Source organism: Manacus candei, unplaced genomic scaffold (assembly GCF_025592945.1).
Source record: "Manacus candei isolate 608988 ecotype Guabito, Panama unplaced genomic scaffold, ASM2559294v1 h1tg000017l, whole genome shotgun sequence".
Taxonomy (NCBI): Eukaryota; Metazoa; Chordata; class Aves; order Passeriformes; family Pipridae; genus Manacus; species Manacus candei.
This window is the reverse complement of record NW_026138065.1, coordinates 19,328,106-19,347,572: the sequence shown is the minus strand read 5'-3', so window position 1 is coordinate 19,347,572 and position 19,467 is coordinate 19,328,106. Positions and strand designations below refer to the sequence as shown.

Below are 19,467 nucleotides of genomic sequence, written 5' to 3'. Positions count from 1 at the left end.
TTCTCCAGGCTAAACAGACTGGAGCTAAGCAGCCTCTTCTCATAAGAGATGCTCCAATCCCCTAATCATCTTCATAGCCCTCTGCTGAACCCTCTCCAGTGGTCATCGTTTTTGAACTGAAGAACCCAGATCTGCACACAGCACTTCATTTGAGACCTCACTAGGGCTGAGAAGAGGGGCAGAATCACCTCCCTTGACCTGCTGTCAATGCTCTTCCTAACACCCCCCAGGATACCATTGGCCTTCTTGTCCACAGGGGCACACTGCTGCCTTAGGGACAGCTTGTTGTCTACCAGGACCCCCAGGTCCTTCTCCACAGAGCTGCTTTCCATCAGGCTGGCCCCCAGCTGGTACCAGTACATAGGGTTATTCCTCCCCAGGTGCAGGACCTTGCCTTCACTGAACTTCATTAAGGTCCTCTCCACCCAACTCTCTAGCCTGTCCAAGTCCTGCTGAATGGCAGCACAGGCTTCTGGCATATCAGACACTCCTTCCATTTTTGTATCATCATGTACATTCTGTCCCTTCATCCAGGTCACTGATGAGCAAGCTGAACAAGACTGGACCTGGTACTGACACCTGGGGAACACCACTAGCAATAGGCCTCCAACCAGACTGCATCACTGACCACAGCTCTGGGATCAGCCATTCAGCCAGTCCTCTTTCTACCTCACTGTCCAAGCTTGCCTATGAGGATGTTATGAGAGACAGTGTCAAAAGCCTTGCTGAAGTCTGGGTAGGCAACGTCCACTGCTCTCCCCTCATCCATCCACAGCCAGACATTCCATCATAGGAGGCTATCAGACTGGTCAAGTGGTATTTCCCCTTGGTGAATCCATGTTGACTATTAGTAATAATATAATAAATAGTAATAATAACAATAATCTTCTTTTCCTCCAAATCCCTAGAGGTGACATCCAGGATAAGCTGTTTCATCATCTGTCCAGGGATAGATAGAGGTGTGGCTGACTGGCCTGTAGTATATATGCTAAGACCAAACCAGTCAATGGAAATCTTTTCACTCCCCTTACACTGGGAGTGCTGAACTCCCAGCTTCTGTTCTACCCTCTCACATACAACCTTTTATAATTTTTACTGTATAAACTGTAACTCAAAGTAACATTTTACAGATGTCTGTTTTCAATAAATAAAAAATACATAAGCACATTATAGGGTTGTTTGACTATTCCACAATATGATGCAATCACTGTGTCTACAATTGCACATATGCACAGAAGTACAATACGCTTATGCACTCATAAATACATTTTAACATAAAAGCTGATTCTGAAGTTTAACAAGAGCATAAAAATATTAGACCAAAACCTTAACTCTGCCTCCCTCACATCTGATTTTCTAAATGTAATGCTCTCCACCAAAGACTCCTGCATACTGATGTCCTTACCTTTTCAAACTTAGGAGAATCCACAATTTAGATGGATAAATGTGAAGTCACTGATGGAGAAAATTTTAACCATTGCCAGATGCATATTAAGGAGAGTTTGTGCTAGCAACAGCAAATAAGGGTAATGCATAGCTGTAGGCAGAGAAAAACCTTTTCCGTTCTAGCATAATGTATGACAGAAAACCATAGCTCCCAATGAAGAGGGCTTGCAATGTGTACAGTTTGTGTAAACCATCTGCAACCATTAGTATGTAACATTTTCACGAGACAAATAATAGCTGAGATTAACTGCACATTTATTTCCCCTTTCCAGAAATATACATTGCTTCACAGTTTCTCTGAACACACTCCCTTCCAGATTTTTATAGATGAACAATTAAAGAAGATAGGAGTCAACAATGAATAGTCAGGCTGCCAACAGGATTTTTCATCCACAACACAACTTCAAAGACTTCCTATTAAAAATTATGAAGGGCAACTAAACAAACCTTCCACAAAACATTAAAAAGGCATAAAAATAAACACTGTGTGATATTTCATACTGAAAGGCCATCAACGTTTAGAGGAAGAGGGGGAACATGCAACTCATTTTATGCCTGCCAAGTTAAGAAAGCTCAATTGAGATGGTCTGAACACATCTTCTCATAAAAACTGGATCTCTAGGTAGTAGACCTTTTGTATAGGAGCTATGTCCTATTTTACCTCTTAACAGATCTGTAATTTACACCAAGTTCCTTGGTTTTGACCCTTTTGAAGTTTGAAGTTACAAATATTAGTCAAAGGACAAGAAATAACAGTGATACAAACCAGTGAGGGAGAATAAATGTCTCCAGGAGACAATTAAAAGACCACAAGAATTCCAAGAGTAAGGACAGTAAGAGACTTATTCTTAAGGGAGCAAACAACAAGATTTTGTTACAAAAACTAATCAAGTGGCCAACCAGACCCCTGGCTTGTTCTCTTCCCACAGGCAGGAGCGTCATGATGGCAGATGCTACCGACTGTACCAGCAGCCACAGGCAGTGTTGTAGTCACCACAGAAAATGCCATCCCTTGGGTACCCACCAAATTCCACTTACTGCACCCTTTCACCTGGGGGTTACCTGTCACAGTTCTTAGGATACTGGAAAGCAGTCAAGAAGTTTTATAACCTATTCATTAGCACAAACACCACCTCTCTTCCCCTCTCTCAGAATCAAAAAAGAAAAAAAAAATGCTCACAGAAATTTCCTCTCCAGCAGCTCTAGCATCCTCAACTCAACTCTGGTTTGGGAGTGGATTACAGTTATACATCACAGTTATACAGAAACATTTGTAAAAATCTGAAAAATAATATGGAATATTATATTAAAATACCAATCAAATCACAGAAAGACTGGGAAGTTTAGTCACTATGAGAATCACATTTGAAAAAATTTGCATTGTTTTCAAACACCCATTCTCCCCCTCCTAAAAAAAAAAAGGAAAAAAAAAAAGAAGAAAAAAGAAAGATGAAAACATTCCTTTCAAATGCATCACTGATGTAGAAGGAGAAAATGTGAAGGTTTAAAAAGCACTGTTATTCTACATTCAGGTAATAGGAAAAAAACCATATAGGCATGTTAATAGAAGCATAATCAGTAATAAACCAGTCCCTTAGATACCAATTATTTTTTTAGTTCTCAAACAGGCTTGATGCTGTATACAGCGAGAATTTGCTATCGGTTTTAACAGAATGCTAACAATATACATTTCTTCTTGGATACCCATGAGAGTATATGAGTGCTGCATACAATATCTTTAAGGCTTTAGGGCCACCAAAGTCTCTGGCCAACTGAGAAGCCATTGGCAGCACTCTGAGTGACTTCCATTTCTTTCAGCAACAGGAAGAAAAGGGTGCTTTTTCTCCTTTTCGTTTAGCAGTGATGCCTAAACACCCATCACTGCCATTTATCACAAGTCTGTCTACTAAATAGTTAAATCAAACAACTAAAAGCAGTAGAAAGTTTACAGAAACAATGGTTCTGCAGTTCTATGTTTCTTCTCTTCCTAATAGTCATTTATGCTATTTAACCTACTACATTTCTGACATTACAGATACATCCCAATTATGCAATCATTACAAAGAAACATGAAAACAAATGCAAACGGACAGAAACATTTCTGTAGACTGCCCAGAAAGAGAAATACCCTACTTAAGTTTGTGGATGAAATCTGGACTCAAGCTAATGGGAATTCAATTGATTTCAACAGAGATAAGGTTTTGCTCCAACTCTTTTCTCATCATTTCAGCAAGGTCCCCTGCAACTTGTACAACTCCAGTCTCCAAACTAAAAGCCACGGATACACCAAGATGGCTGAAATGTCTTTACACACTCCAGCGTCAAACACAAGCATCTAAAAGGCAATACAACTACTCCTGGAAGTATGTAATACCTTCATTCTGGTAAACATGAAATGGAACAAAATTCCAAAATTATCAGTCTTCAATAAAGGTGATTCTATTTTTCTCCTTTGTAAACTATTCACTGGAGAGTCAGAAGAAGCTGTGGAGTTCCCAGCACAGGATGGACCCTAACTATTGGAGTGAGTCCAGAGAAGGTGATGACAGAGATGGAGCACCTCTCCTGTGAGGAAAGGCTAAGAGAACTAGGATTGTTCAGTCTAGAAAAGAGAAGGCTTCGGGGTGACATAATTGTGGCCTTCCAGTACTTGAAGAGAGCCTATGGAGAGAGACTATTTACAAGACCTTGTAGTGACAGCACAAGGGGGAATGGTTTTAAACTGAGGGAAAGCAGGTTTACATTAGATATTAAGAAAAACTTCTTTGCTGTGAGGGTGGTGAGACACTGGAATAGGCTGCCCAGAGAAGCTGTGGATGCCCTATTCCTGGAAGGCTCTGTTGGATGGAGCTCTGAGCAACCTGGTCTAGTGAAGGGTGTTCTATCCACGGCAGAGTAGTTGGAACTAGATGATCTTAAAGTGCCTTCCAACCCAGGCCATTCTATGAACTTAGAGAAGACAGTAGGCAGCGAAACATCAATAAGATGGTAGTTATAAAAGAAAACACTCCCAGCTCCATCACACACCACAGAAGCCAAAACCTGTAGAATTTTTCAAATTGAGTAAATAACAGATCAAACCACAGTCACGCAATCGAACTGCCTAAATTCACATGAATTTCAGAACAAGGCATCCACTCCAAATAAGTCGCTGCATGAAAGTTGGGGTGGGTGTGGGCTGCAAAACCAGCCAGAGCCAGTTTCAGAACTGAGTTAATGGCGAGGGATGACAAAAGACTGTACAAGAGCAGATGCTGAAGGAAGCAGACTCATTAAAAGGCTGTAAAGTTATTATAGCACTGCACTGATCTAACCAATCTCGGTAGGCTGCATGGCTGTGTTTCAAAAAGGAATTGGATCCTATGGTTTGTCCAACTTATTTCAAGTTTTTCAGCTATTCCTTTAAGCAAAACATCTACATGCTTTTATAGATTAATTACCAGTTAGCCTGAAAAAAAGAACACTGGATAAGCTGGCAGATGCAAAAAAAATCCAAAAGAAAACACTCCTCCATGTTCAACTAGTTTCTTCAGGACAGAGTACCTGTACATACTGACAAGCAACAGCATCAAGCTCATGTGCTGGGGTACCAACTCCTCTTGCATCCCTCCCGCCCTCTAGGATGGTAACACTTCAGCTAAAGCAAGCTTAACCACCACTCTTAGCAGCCTAAACTGTGTTTTGTAACACTTAAGGCATGCTTGCTCCAGAAATGTGTCATTGCTGTGTGTTCTCCCAACACTGTAGATATGTTTCAATCGTGCCTTACCACCTCTCAGTCACATAAGCTGAGACAGGGCTTTCTCAAGTTGCTGTCTTTCTGCTATTAGAATATATGCTTCATTCTTAACTGCAGATAGGATAAATTCAAAATCGAGTTGTCCCTTCCCTTCTTTTGCTTCAATGTTCCCCTCCCATTAGCTTCAACAGAAACAAACCAGGGTTTATCTTATTCAATTTTTAGCCTTTTTTATGAGAATGTCTTTATTGACCTGTTTTGTTATTCAGAACTGTCAGATCTCCTGCCAAGCTATTCCTAAATGAAGACAGCCATCATTCACATCATCTTGCTCTCCGATTTCCTTTAGGATAGACGCAGGAATAAAGAGCAGTTCCTTCTCCTCTCCATTCTGCTAAACACCAGTGCTACCAGCAGCCTCTGTCACACAGGCTGACCACAACCCAGCCTTTTAAGGGACAGCACAGACAGTCATGGTTTTCAGCTGGGCACTACACCACTATGAACCCACACTGAAGAGCAGCTTTAAAAACCAAGAGAGCACCATCTAAGAACACCTAAGCACTACCTAAGAACGGACACACCTGCATTACTTAAACCCACCTCTCAGGTGTGAGGCTGGCACTACCCCTGTATCTTCAGATGAGAGTAGTGCTGGAAGGCTGAAAAGCACAGAACTGGGAGAGGAAGGGTGGCATATTTCAAAGACCCCCATGCTCTTGCAGGCTGTTTAGTTACCAGGTTTGTCCTTATAACTTTTCATGTAGCCAGAGTTCAAGCCCCAGTTCTATTTCTTTTTTTTTGGCATAGAAAATAAGCCTGTGAAAAAAAGCAGCACAGTGCTCAAACAGAATGAATAATTTCGAATGCCAAGGAAGGTGGTTGGGTGAACCAGCAGAGAGGAAAAGGGAAGGAGAGGTGAGATGATAACTCAAAGATCTACTTTTTTTTTTTAAGTATCTACAGAAACCCCAAAGACATCTGATATAGCAATAAGGAGAAGCAGAGACTGAAAATAAGGGTCAAAAGGTATCAGGACCATGGCTATTTTAGTTAGAATAAACTAGTAGCAATATGGATTTCAAGGACCAATAATTTTCTATAGCTGTTTCAAGGACAAATGCTTACAGTATGAAAACCTTTTCATCCAAATCCTGGATAAACTCTTCTATGGTTTCTACTGCATTTCAATTTCAGCTGGTTTTCGATGGCAGAGATCTCAAACCCATGCCCATATCTGTCTACAAACCCCAAGGTTAGCACTTTTAGGCAAAACCAGCACCAACAAAAACCCTTCACTTCAGTATTCAAGAAAGTACGCAAATAAAGGCATTACAAAAGTGAACACGATTGAAAAGAAGCAAAACATTTAGCAGATTGATTTTTATAGCAAGCATACTAAGAAAGCTATACATGCTTAAAATGGAAGGGAAAAACAGATTAGCTGCTTTTTAATATTAATGCTGGTAATTCTTCAACAGTTGCACAAATCCTTCAAAAATTATCATTCCCTTTGCAGCTGAGCTTCTTCTGCAGTGCAGTTGGAAAGGCTGTTGAGTCTCATGTGGCTGCTCATTTAAGCTGTTCCCATTTCCACTCTTAAGAGTGACTAGAATGTCCTAATTCAGTTTAATAAAGAACACATTGGACTTGGGGGAGGGGAGAACAACGATGGCATTGGGAGAGGAACCGAGCAATTTCTCTACTTCAATGAAGTTTAAAAAAAGGCAACAACAACAACAAAAAAAACCAACAGCAAAACCAACAGTTGATCATCTCAGGAAAGTCTCTAGAAAAGGGGGAGGAGAAAGGAAGACAAACAAGAAGAAACATTTTTCTCTCTTTTTGATCTAAGTTGTAAGTAGAAAATGCATTCTGAGGCAGTGGTAATTTAATGAAAACCTTTTTTTCCTCCAAACTAACAGAATTCTGGTTATTCAAGAAGAGGAGGCTGATTTCTAAATAAAGCCATTAACTGAATTTAGTTTAAGGGAGATACAATTTCATGAGTCCCAAAGAAACGAAGAACGTTGTTTCAACAAATCTGATTATCTTTGCTGTCAGTGAATTGGTGTTACAGTTTCAAGGTACTCTGAAGGCTTTGGAGAACTGCAACTGAAGCAGGTATCACATTACTTCATAAAAAATGGCAAATGTAAAATTATGTGATCTCCTCACAATACTGATTAAAAATAAAAATAAAAGACAAGCCTTGGCTAAGGCCAGAAGGGGACTTGAATTGCATATTCCATGACTAACTGACTAAAAGCATACTGAAGACAGCACTAATTAAAGTTATAAATACAGTAGTTTATTTTTTTTAATATTCACCAATACATTACTGCATATTTGATCAAGGCTGAAGCTGTCTGTGAAACTTTATTTGAAATTTCTTCAGCCAGCCTGGGTTTACTGACTGATTAGATGATATAAATCATAGTCCCTTCTGCTCAGGGCAATACTCTCAAATGCTTCCTGGAAAAGAGACATGTCCTATTAGCAAAATTGCCCTCAACTTCATATTTTAGTTTCCTTCTATTACTGAACTGAGTGACTTGTTACTCCCCAGCAAGATCCTAGTTCTGCAGACATGAGAAGCCACGGGTATGAAGATCTTAGGACAGAGAGGTTAGATCTTGTTCACTTATGGTATGTGCTACATTACAATCTCTGGTCCCTGCTGTTGATATGTGGGAGGGAGAGCGATTTTTAAGCCTTTTCACTCAAACACCAATGCATCAGCTATTGCTGTTACCACAGCCAGGATAAGCACATACAATTTTAGTTCAAGGTGAGCATCCTTGTAACGCACTTAACCGGTTTCTTCCTGACCTCTGTAGTGTTTAAGCTCTGTAGGGTGTAATGTGATTTCTTTTTTTCTGTAACTGTAACCGCTCTGAAACAGTCAAAGAACATATGCTAGGATTTACAAAAACAGGCAAGGAGGAAACATCCTCAGACAGATAAATAACTAAAAAAAACAAGCAGAAGTAGTAGTATGTGGAAAATGGCATATGTCTAAGCTCTCAGTGGGGAGGGAACAGCTATTTTGAGCCTGGTGTATCCCCTAAAAGAGTTTTCAGAAATGCAGCTGCAGAACTCTCTGAAAAGTCCATCCCTCTAAACTACAGCATGTTGGTATCTAGCAACAGAACCAGGTCAAATGGTTATGCAGAACTGACCACCATGGCTTCTGCTTTTATTTTTTTTCAAATTAAGGTAATGTCCTTTTGCTTGTATGAGACAACACAGCCAAAGTAGTCCTTTAAGAAAGATATAAATGTGTGTGTATCTCCTGTGTCATACATACTGTGAAATAATATTTTACAAGATACACAGTCAATGCACAACTAATCATATTTGAGAAGCCCATCAATAAAGTCAGAGACTCAGAAGCCCAAATTCTGGAAAACAGTCAAAAAGCATTGAATCTATTAAACAAGCCAGCCTTAGAGAAACTGGACATATGCTGCGACATTACCTGATTTTTGAGCATTTGTGAGATTCTTGTATCTTCTTGTGCTCTCTTTGCCATAACATTTCATGCTGCTGTCATTCTGTGATCTCAGAGTGATGTATCTAAACAAAGCAAAAGAATGCAAATTAGTTTTTCCCCACAGGTGACTATCTTCTATCACCACCTTGGCCCAAAGCACGAGCAGACCTGTGGCCATGAGCTTCCTATTGTAACACAACAAAATACTAACTTCTATTCAAAAGAGTATCTCCAGGTTACTCTCTAAGTCACTACTGCAGAGGACATCCAGCAGCATGCAACTCCTTTAAAGAACCACCAAGAATCCCTTTCCCATACTGACAGTGAGAGACTGTTTCATTGTCAAATCTCTGGCATTGATACATCCACAGTCCTTCAAATTAAAGACCGAAATACAAGTAAATGAATCTTTACTTTTTACTCAGCTTGGCACCTACTGCAAAATGAGGAATGGGCTTTGTTGATGCAATAAATAAAACATCTTGCCTCTACTGCAGACACCATAAAGATTTCACAGCATCCCAGGCTGCTTTGACAGAACCCAGTGGCTTCTCTTATGGAGAGGAGATTTGCTGGCCCAGAGCTTGCAACCTACATGATGAGTATCACACAAACAAGAGAAGGTATAGAAATCAGGAAGGGAGGGATTAATGACAGTCGAAGATGTGGGAGATAACAATCAGGCTGTCACCCAGCGCAGAAGAGATATCTAGACAAGGCATCTTAAATTATTTAAATGAAAACAACATATTTGTTTTTCTAAATGCTGCTGCCTAGATGGCTTTTAGGAAAGGCCCTCAGCACCTGAGGGCATTAAGAAGGCTGGCTGACATCACTGTGAGGCCACTCTACATAACCTTAGAGAAGTCATGGAGACTGGGGGACAACCCAGAAGGCTGGAAGGTGGCTAATGTCACTCCCATCTACAAGGAGGGTTTAAAGGAGGATCGGAAAAATTACAGGTCCATCAGCCATACTTCAGTCCTTGGGAAAGTTACAGAACGAATCCTGCAGGGGGTTATCACAAATCAAATGAAACATGTGACTGGGAAAAGCCAGCGTGGATTCACCAAGGGCAAATCGTACTTGACAAATTTGATTGCCTTCTACAACAAAGCTGTTGATGTGGGACAAACAGTAGACGCTGTCTACCTGGATTTCTCCAACACTTTTATATATTTTCCCACAGCCTCCTTCTAGAGAAACTGCTGTGTTACAGTCTGGACAAGTGGTCCATGTGGTCAGTTGGAAACTGGTTCACAGGTGGCCCCAGAGAATGGTGGTAAATAGCTCCTTTTCCAAATGGCAAGCTGGCACAAGTGAGGTCCCCCAGGGACCAACACTGAGCCCATCACTGTTTAATACCTTCGTAAGTGATCTGGAAGATGGCATAAGTGTACCCTGATAAAGTTTTCTGATGATACCAAGCTAAGCAGGGAAGCACACACGTTGGAAGGGAGACCCACCCTGCAGGAAGACCTGGGTAGGCTGGAAGAGTGGGCTAACAAGAACCTTACGGAGTACAACAAAAACACACAAGGTCTTGTGGATTGTACCAGATGATCCTTGAGGTTCCTTCCAACCTGGTATTCTGCGATTCTGTAAAACAAGCCTGGAAGCTTAGGGTGCAATTCACAGCTCCATGATATCAATGGAAAACTCTTCATTCACACTGAGCCCTGATGGTTTTGGAAAATCATTCCAGGTTTAAGAAGAAAAATGTAGGAGTGATCACAGATAACCTCAGTGAGGTCCGTCAGCATTTACTTCCTCTCACCTTCATGCTAGATTCACTTGCTTAAATTATTCTTTTAAAATCTCTGACAGTAAGTCCCAAGCACTGTGACACTACTACATACAGCAAGATGCTGCCCCCCAAGTCCAGCACAGAACAAGTGCCCTCCCTTAGTCAACCAGCAACACAAATCCAAGCAGCTCCCCTGTCCTGCCCAATGCCAGCCTCTGCTTTCCCCTTCACCTTGGCCCAAGCCCACAGAAAACAGACAGGTCCACCACAAAATCCAGACACCAACCCATCAAAACACGCACCATGAGAGACAGGAAAGTCCCTTACAAAGCCTGACCTGCCTAAAACATACTTCTTCAACAGAAAACCTGAGCTGATGGCAAATGCTGGTAGCATCGCCCAGGGATATATGGAGTTTCTTGGATCTAAGCAAGTTTTTGCTTAAAACATTATCACATTGAGCCCCAGTAACTAAAATCTGTGCACAGCCACATCCTGCTGCAAACATGAGCTGAAATGCTACAAACGTCCCCAAACACAAACCTGCTTGCATCCCACCAGCTTACAACTTTTCTAAGCAAATCCATGAATTTACCTCTTTGTCAAAATAAGACAAGTTTTAATAAATCCTCACATACACAGTGTCATACCTGACTTGGTTTTTATACTGGTAATTAACACCTCCAGGTCTGTAACAGGCATACTAAATGTTCTAGACAACAGACAAATGTGTACCATTTCTGTTTGTAACAGGAAATACTCAGACACACACAGAAAACCCGAGGTTAACACCAGTGGAGCCAAGCGACAAAATGTTGGGGTTTTTTTGTCCCAGTTTAACATAACTGTTTAGAACTTGCCAATATGTTTAAATTTAATCTTAAAAAAGTAACTGCTATATCCTGGGATGGGGCAACCCAGGATGTACGTACAGACTGGGGAATGAGATGCCACAGAAAGGGACTGGGGGTCCTGGTTGATGGCAAGTTGAATTTGAGTCAGCAGTGCCCTGGCAGCCAGGAGGGACAATTGTGTCCTGGGGGGCATCAGGCAAAGCATCAGCAGCCAGTGGAGGGAAGAGATTGTCCTGCTCTGCTCTGCACTGGGGCAGCCTCACCTTGAATATTGTGTGCAGTTTTGGGCACTGCAGTATAAGAAGGATATTAAGCTGTTAAGAGAGTGTCCAAAGGAGGGCAACAAAGATGGTGAAGGGCCTTGAGGGGAAGCCCTACGAGGAGCAGCTGAAGTCACTTGGTCTGTTCAGCCTGGAGGACACTGAGAGGAGACCTCACTTACAACTTCCTTGTGAGGGGAGGTGGAGGGGCAGACACTGATCTCTTCTTTGTGGTGACCAGCGATAGAACCTGAGGCAACGTCCTGAGGTTGTGTCAGGGGGTTTAGACTAGATATTTAGACTGGATATTAGATATTCCCTGGAACCGGCTCCCCAGGGAAGTGGTCACAGCACCAAGCCTGCCAGAGTTCAATAAGCATTTGGATGATACCCTTGGGCACATGGTGTGATCCTTGGGGATAGTCCTGCACAGAGCCAGGAGCTGGACTTCATCATCCTTGTGGGTCCCTTCCAATTCAGAATATTCTGTGTTATTCTGTGTGATCATGAGCCATGAACAAAGTCACAGTATATAGGTTTGCTTTCTTTTTCAATTATCCATCTGCTCTGAACAACAAATGCTCGTATTAAGCCTAAAAATGCCAAAATATTCTGCAGACAAACCATCCCCGGTAGCCTCCTGCAAGAGGCCAGGCCGATGGATGCCAGGAAAAAGAACAGGAATGCCCAGGAAAACCCTTTTCTGCCTTTCTGATTTGTTTTTGCTGCTTTTCCCACTATACTACCTTCATTATTAGAGCTACAATAACACCTATATGCAGGTGTACATAAATTATCAGATATGTGCAAAGCTCTCATACATAATATCACAGTTAAAAAATAAAACTTCGGGCATTTTGGAGGCAGAGGTAGTGAACTGATGGCTGATAAATACTGAAAACAGTCCCAACATAATTAATTCAGGACCAAACACTACAAAAGTACATAAAACTCACAAATGAGGTTTTAATTCTTTTCATTAAATTTTAATCAGCATCTCATTTTTTGAAGTTTAGATTAAAAAGCAATCTAATTTTATATTCCTTTGCCATATTCTTCAGTTTTGCTTCCATCCCAGACCCTAGATTTTGCATACAAGCAAAGCACAGTAAGGAAAAGCTGAGAAGTGAAGCCTACAGCAACAAATTAAGACCTAAGTCAGAGATCGGCTATCCCATACGCACAATATAAATTTTCAGTCCTCTCTTCATTAGGATTGATGACACTGCTGGAAAATAAGGAGCACATAATACTTTTTATGGGAAGGTAAAACACAGATGAATTAACAGAGAGAGAATGCAGCTAAATCAATTTCTCATCTCAAGATAGTAATGGAGGCAATTTCTTGAACTTTACTACGCTTGTAACATATTGATCAGCAGAGCTTCACACTGAAAGTTAAACCAGGTATTTTCCCAGGGATAAAATGGAGGATGGCAGTAGAACTAAGCAACACACCAAAGACAGGGATTTTCTTCAGTCATGTTACACTTCAGAAAAATCGAAGTTTCCACCCACTTGCACGTTACTGCAACACACAAGAAGAAGATTTCTAGATTAAGGCTGAATTAGTCCTGTATGAGCCTTAACAAAGCAAATTTAGTGATAGGGCAAGGGGGAATGGTTTCAAACTGAAAGAGAAAAGGTTTAGATTAGATACTAGGAAGAAATTCTTTACTGTGAGGGTAGTGAGGCACTGGAATGGGTTGCCCAGAGAAGCTGTGGATGCCTTACTCCTGAAAGTATTTAAGGCCAGGGTGGATGGAGCTCTGAGCAACCTGGTCTAGTGAAAGATGTCCCTTCCCATGGTAGGGGTTGGAACTAGATGATTTTAAGGTCCCTTCCAACCCAAATCATTCTATGATTCTGTGATTCTATGATTTACTTTCACAGTATGAACTTTTGTATCATTTGACATTAAAAACTTAACCGAAGTGTTAAATTGGGAACTCAGACTTCCTGTAGATCATCAGAGCATCCAAAATGGAATTCTGGGAAAATATTGAAAAAAAAAGAAAAAAAGTAATTTGGGATTTCTCCTCTCCTTCCTAATGGTCGTGTGTCTAACCATTCCCAAAACACCAGCTCATAAACTTGCCATGAAATGAATAAACCTCAGCCACTTCAAATCACTGAAATACAAGTTTTCTTTACTGTATTTGTCATTTTTTCTATTACAAGAGTGACCAAGAGCATCTTGTTATCTAAATTGGTTGGTCATGATTAAACAGCATTTAACTATTTTTGGAGCAGGAGAGGGGAAAGTAAACCACCTTAAGATAAGACACATTAAGAACAACACAGTACATATATTAAGCAATACCAACAAAGACTAATATCAACTGGTAAAATCAGCAACAAAATAGTTAACAACACAAGAATTATCATCATCAATCATATACCATTACTTTGGTTCACTTAACACAACTATATCAGAGCACAGTCTCTCTTCACATGCTGGAAGTCCACTCTCAATAATCAACCTCACGAATTTGTTGCCCTTCCCCGGTCCGTGTTCAGCTTCCTGCTTGCACTTTCCTAGAAAAACTCTAGGACTTCAAATTCTCTTCTAAGGACAGGATTCTTCATGCATGCATAATTATTTTCACGTGTTCATTTCTACATCTTTGAATGTTTCAGGAATATTGCATGACATTTATTTCCAGAGGAAATGTCTTAGACAAATGGTGCATCTTACAGATCAGATGCTAATGCGCAGATAGATTACGAATTCCAAAATCTATTAGTTTTTCATGTGTAGGGTTCAAGGCTTCAGACAACACATACTGTATAACATGACATTATGTTTAAAGAGGCTTTAGACTTGAGCTACTGGTCAGATGCATCCCAGTCACACAAAGCAAATGGGTGCTCACACTAGCAGAGACCCCCCGTCACAGCACAGGCACAATCCAGGCACAATGCCTGCCTTGAGTGACTGCATCAAGTGACTGCTCTCTGGCACTGGCCAGAATCTAATCCAGTTCCCTTGGGCAGGGCTTGGCTTATCCCATTCAAGAGAAAATACTCCCATACCTCCTACCATATAGCCATGTCTTGTCCTCTCCTTACTGAATTCAGAAAGCAACCTGGCTGGCAGTACAAGCTTGACAGTCCCAGAGCTGCCTGAAAAGCCATCATCTTTCTCTTCACAGCTTTCAGGTACTTGTTTCATGCTCACGTCCTGGGAACAACAGCGGACACTCATTCTGCATCTCCTTCATGATATCAATCATTTTTGTGTGCCTCTTTCCAGACCGGGGACTCCTGGTGGCTCTTTGTCACCCCATACTTTGGATTTTTCTTCTTCTTTACAACATTCTCTGGGCTGAGGGAGGCAAGATGGAAGACAGGGAGGACCAAAGCTACATATGTTATTGAAGACAGGGGAGCACTACGTATTTACACAGTAGCACGTTCATGCTTTCTGTTTTGTTTTCTGTTCCTTCACTGACAAGTACTGACTTGTTTTATCAATCATTATGCTGTCATTTTTACAGGATGACCACAAAGTCTCCTTCCAGAGCAGTTGACATCTGGTGCAGCACTCATCAAGGCATACATCGCATTGTGACCTCCCTCCTTCTCCTGCACACACTGCTTTCGTTTATCTACAAGCAATTTCCTCCAGCATTTTATCATCCAATCATTCAGTACTAGTTCTGCAACACATTCAGCTAGCCCTTCTTTTCATTATTCTTAATGCCCCAAGCCCACACTCTTGCATAATTTCAGTTACTTACTTCAAACTATGAGGTGACTAAAACCACTCAAACAAAATCATTGCCAAAAATGACATCAATAAACAACCCTCCTTCCTTGAAAAACCCTCAAACTATTCTTTCCCTTTGCAAAATTACTGCAAAACAACCACTCTCCTAAAAGAAATTCCCCAATCACTCAGAAAAAAACTTCTTTAAGTGGGCACTCCCCATAATGAGCTTTAGCCCTAGTTGTTCCAGTTTGGCAGAGTAGGGACCACGTCACAGCAAAACCTTCTGTCAACAGCCTGATGAATTAATGTTTGGACCTCTCATGTCACACTAACATGCCAACCCTGCCCTGAGAAAATGGAGCAGGAGCTCCACAGCTCAGGAAACAGCACTACCAGACCAAAAAAACCCCCAACTTAAAACAAATAAGCAGACAAACCTCAAAGTCTAACAGCTACTTCTTGGCTCCAGATCTTCCCCGCAGAAGGTAGGCGGAAAAAAAAACCAACCCATCCCACCCTTCTGCAGACTGACTCCTATGCAGTGCTAAGAATATTCTGAAAGACACAAAATGTATAACTTTTCAACTGAATATTCATTTCTGAACTGAAGGGAAACATCTTAAGGGCGAGTGGGTGTAAGGAATGATTCCTCCTCAGCACTGTCGCGCTATTTATTAAAGGCTGTGAATACCCACAAGAATTCAGCTTTGGCCTTCACACTGTACACTAACAAGCTTAGTTTACTGACATTCACAAAGCAGATGAAGCTCTGCTTCAAATGATCCCTTTGAAAGGGACAATTACACCAGATAACTGGAAATTGGATGACCCACAGAACTAATTAAGTTCTTAAGTTCTGTTTGTATATTTATCCTGATTTTTCTCACCATTCTTACTCAGAAGGGGAATGGGTTGGCTTGGGAGGTCAAGGGAACGAAAGTATGCCTTTCCCCCCCCCCTTACATAGTTTTCTCCCCTACATAGTTTGTTTGGAACAAAACTTGAGACACGAAATCAATGCAGCCAGTGGTGGAATTCATCTTATTCTGACAGAAATATTCCATTTTCCCTAGCTTATATTTTAAATTGCTTTCTGATATACCAGGTTATTATTTTTTTTTAGCCTCTTTGGTTCCTTACATAATTAAATGCCATGCTATTCAGCTTTTACAATTACTTTTACCGCTTTCAGAAGAACATTTCTCTACTTTCTGTGAAGAATTTATTCCCCACAAGTATTAGTGTCACTGATATTTTTTTGTTCAATACATTAAAATCTCTTAGCCATCTCAGTAGAAATCTTTTCCCTTATACAGACTTTCCTATAGGGTAGATAGTATTTGCAAAGCCTCAGTTTCTTTTCCTACTATTTCATGTAACCAGAATTAGCTCAGAAAAGGTGAAAGGTCAATGCCTTCATCTTCCAATCATGGAAGAAGGGCTAGGCACAGCCTATGGAGACATTTTTGTTACAAATCCAGATTTTGCATTTAATACTTGCAAAAATAACAGCAATGTTCCCCAAAAGTGCCCTAGGTAAGCTATGAACATTTTGCCCATTTACCCTACAGGTACAGATAAACAGCCTCTGAAGCTTCGAGCACTGGCTTCTACGATTTCTCTTAGAAGACCACCACAGTTTTGGAGCAAGCATGTTCCCAGCCCCTCAAACTTCACTTTTAAGGTATTGCCCACACCAAACGCAGATCCAGCAGCACAACACTCCCTCCAGTTTGCCAACTTGCAACAAAGCATACAGAACATCTTTAAAAGTTGCTTTATTGATACAGAAGTGACAAAGTAAAAACCATATTTTGCAAGAAGCAAGTTCATCCTGCTTAGCACTTATTTGAGAGAAATATAAAAAAACTCCAAGAGATTAATGTCTCCCTTCCTGGGTAGGCTAAAGACAATTATTTGGCTAGTAAGGGGGGTTATTTGTTTCGGTTTTGTTGTTTAGTTGGTTTGGGGGGAAGGGGGGGGGGGGTTGTGGACCGTGCGGGGGAGAAGAACGAAACAGCACCATAAGAAAACCGCCTTTTAAAGCTTTATTTCTGACAAAACTACCATCTTGTTCCTTAGCAGAACAGCAGGAAGGAGTTTCCAGAGTGGGCCTAAAAAACACCAGGGGAAGAAACCTTCTCTGCAGCAGGCACAGTACACGACCATAGCATCTTCTCTTGGGAATGAATTATAAGTAGGAAACACTTTGAAGATTATGATAAACATGCTGGTCATCTATGGCTTTATCTTATGTACCAGTTAACCAAGTAATCCTTCAGAATTACTAGAATGTTACCAAGCATCACACATCCAATTGAAAGCAACATATGCCTGACCATTTCATACCCTTTTCAGCCATGTCACAGGTAGAGTTTGAATTATTACCCCAGATAATTCAAGAGCCAAACAGCTCTGCCCACATTTCCCCATGATCTAACTGGCATCCTGGCACAAAGGTGAAGGTGAAGGAACTGGGGGCTCTACAACAGGAGACAGAGGATCATCTCTCATTTCAAGTCCCAATTTTTTCTGAGGTCACAGTGACCTGAATCTAGCATGAATTATGCATTATCACCCTCCAAGCAAGTGGATCTGTGCCAACTGAACCTCATAAAAGTTTTGGTTGCTAGGAGGTAGCAGTGGACATATTCTAAAATCCTGTTTACTTGAACCATTGAGGTTTCCCTCCAGAATAACCTTCCACAGTCTGCTCATTGTTTTTTTTTCCTTTAGACATCAGATTTCAGATAAATTCTGTGATTTCCCATCTGCTGTCATCTAGAGAAGCCTCTATGAATTATCTCTCCAAACAGTCTGTAAAAGACCTCCAACACCTTCAGAGCAAGCTTGTATCTTTAGACAAACTAGATAACATCCTTAGCACAAATTCTGTTCAGAGAAGTCTTGCATTCAGACACAGTGTTGTTCAGATGCCCACGTATCAAGTTCTGAGTCTCAAACTCCATGAGCCAGCACAGCAGACAGAACCTCAGTAGCACTTCATAGACCTTGTCTTAGCTTTTCAGCCCATTCTCTGTCCCTACAAGACTTATCTCAAGTGAACACACAATATTTTTACATTGACATTTTTAATCAATTGTCTTGTATGGATATTAAGTTTCAGAGTGTGCTATCTGGAAATCTTGGCTGCTCCAGATCATGCTTTTAAAGACATACTCTGTAATTCTCCTGTCAATTTGTTGGAGATGCATTTGTGTCCTCTGATTTAGGAACATACAAAAAGATTTTTCATGGTTATCTTAGCTAAGATTGGATTGGGAGTATTTATTTATTGCATTGTTTACATGCACTGTGAGCCACCCAATGAGGAAATGAAGAAATAAAAACAGCTGCCTCCTTTAGACCACATAATTTCTGACACCATTTCTACTTAGAGATAGCTCAGTTTTGTTTGTTTTATAAAGGAAGAGAGTAAGCAAACACAGACTTCAGTTTTTCATCATTTACTGAACCTATGGCATACAAGGCTCATTTATCATCAAGCCCTAGACTCAAGCTGAAATGCTAATTACAGACAAAAAGAACAGGTAATGCTTTTCCAATAATTAGTAGGCAAGCAATTCTCAGAACACTGTTACCAGATTTATCATAGGATTCTGGAAAGAAAGTGGTGCTGACACACTCGTGGTTTCCTTCTGTTCACTCTTCATTTACTGAAGATTCAAACCTTTGGATTATCTACTCGAGACATCTGACTGGTAAAGTAATTTGTAACTCTGAACAGTACAGATGCTCCCCACTGAACCATCCTTGGGAACTGCCCAAGGAAAGGTGGTTCCAAGCAATATGACCAGAGGATTGCAAAGTAATGCCATGAATCTCAGGTATTTTTAGTTCTGACTGTGGACTGAAAAATGTAACCAAAAATGCCATTTCTAACAACCCTCATCACTGCAAACATCAGCAAACATAACTCGGAGCTGTATAATGGGAGTGAGGAAGGATTGTGAGTTGATTTAAAAACCAGCTAGAACAGCAGGTAAAAATAACTTCAGCAGAAATGAAAGGTGAGAGACATTGCAAGTGTGCTGAGCAAGCCAGAAGTAAAAGTTAGCTTGTGCAACACCAGCCAGACCTCAGCAGGCAGTGCTTCAACCTCTCTCACCCAAAGTAACCAGCTCTGGGGTCTCCCCAAAGCTTCAACATAGCCAGACAGAAGGGATGGTATTAGGAGGGGCACAGATCT

General features: G+C 40.9%; 1 protein-coding gene across 8 annotated transcripts in view; it reads right to left on the bottom strand.

Moving 5' to 3' along the window:
- TRERF1 (transcriptional regulating factor 1) overlaps positions 1-19,467 on the bottom strand; it is a 99,935-nt gene that overhangs the window by 20,911 nt on the left and 59,557 nt on the right. For 7 of the 8 annotated variants that reach the window (XM_051783115.1, XM_051783117.1, XM_051783113.1 and 4 more), the window contains one exon: positions 8,667-8,764. The gene's annotated coding sequence lies outside the window, so the exon portion shown is untranslated. Of the gene's footprint in view, positions 1-2,626; positions 2,728-8,666; positions 8,765-19,467 lie in introns of all 8 variants that reach the window. The other variant, XM_051783112.1, reaches the window with a different exon arrangement.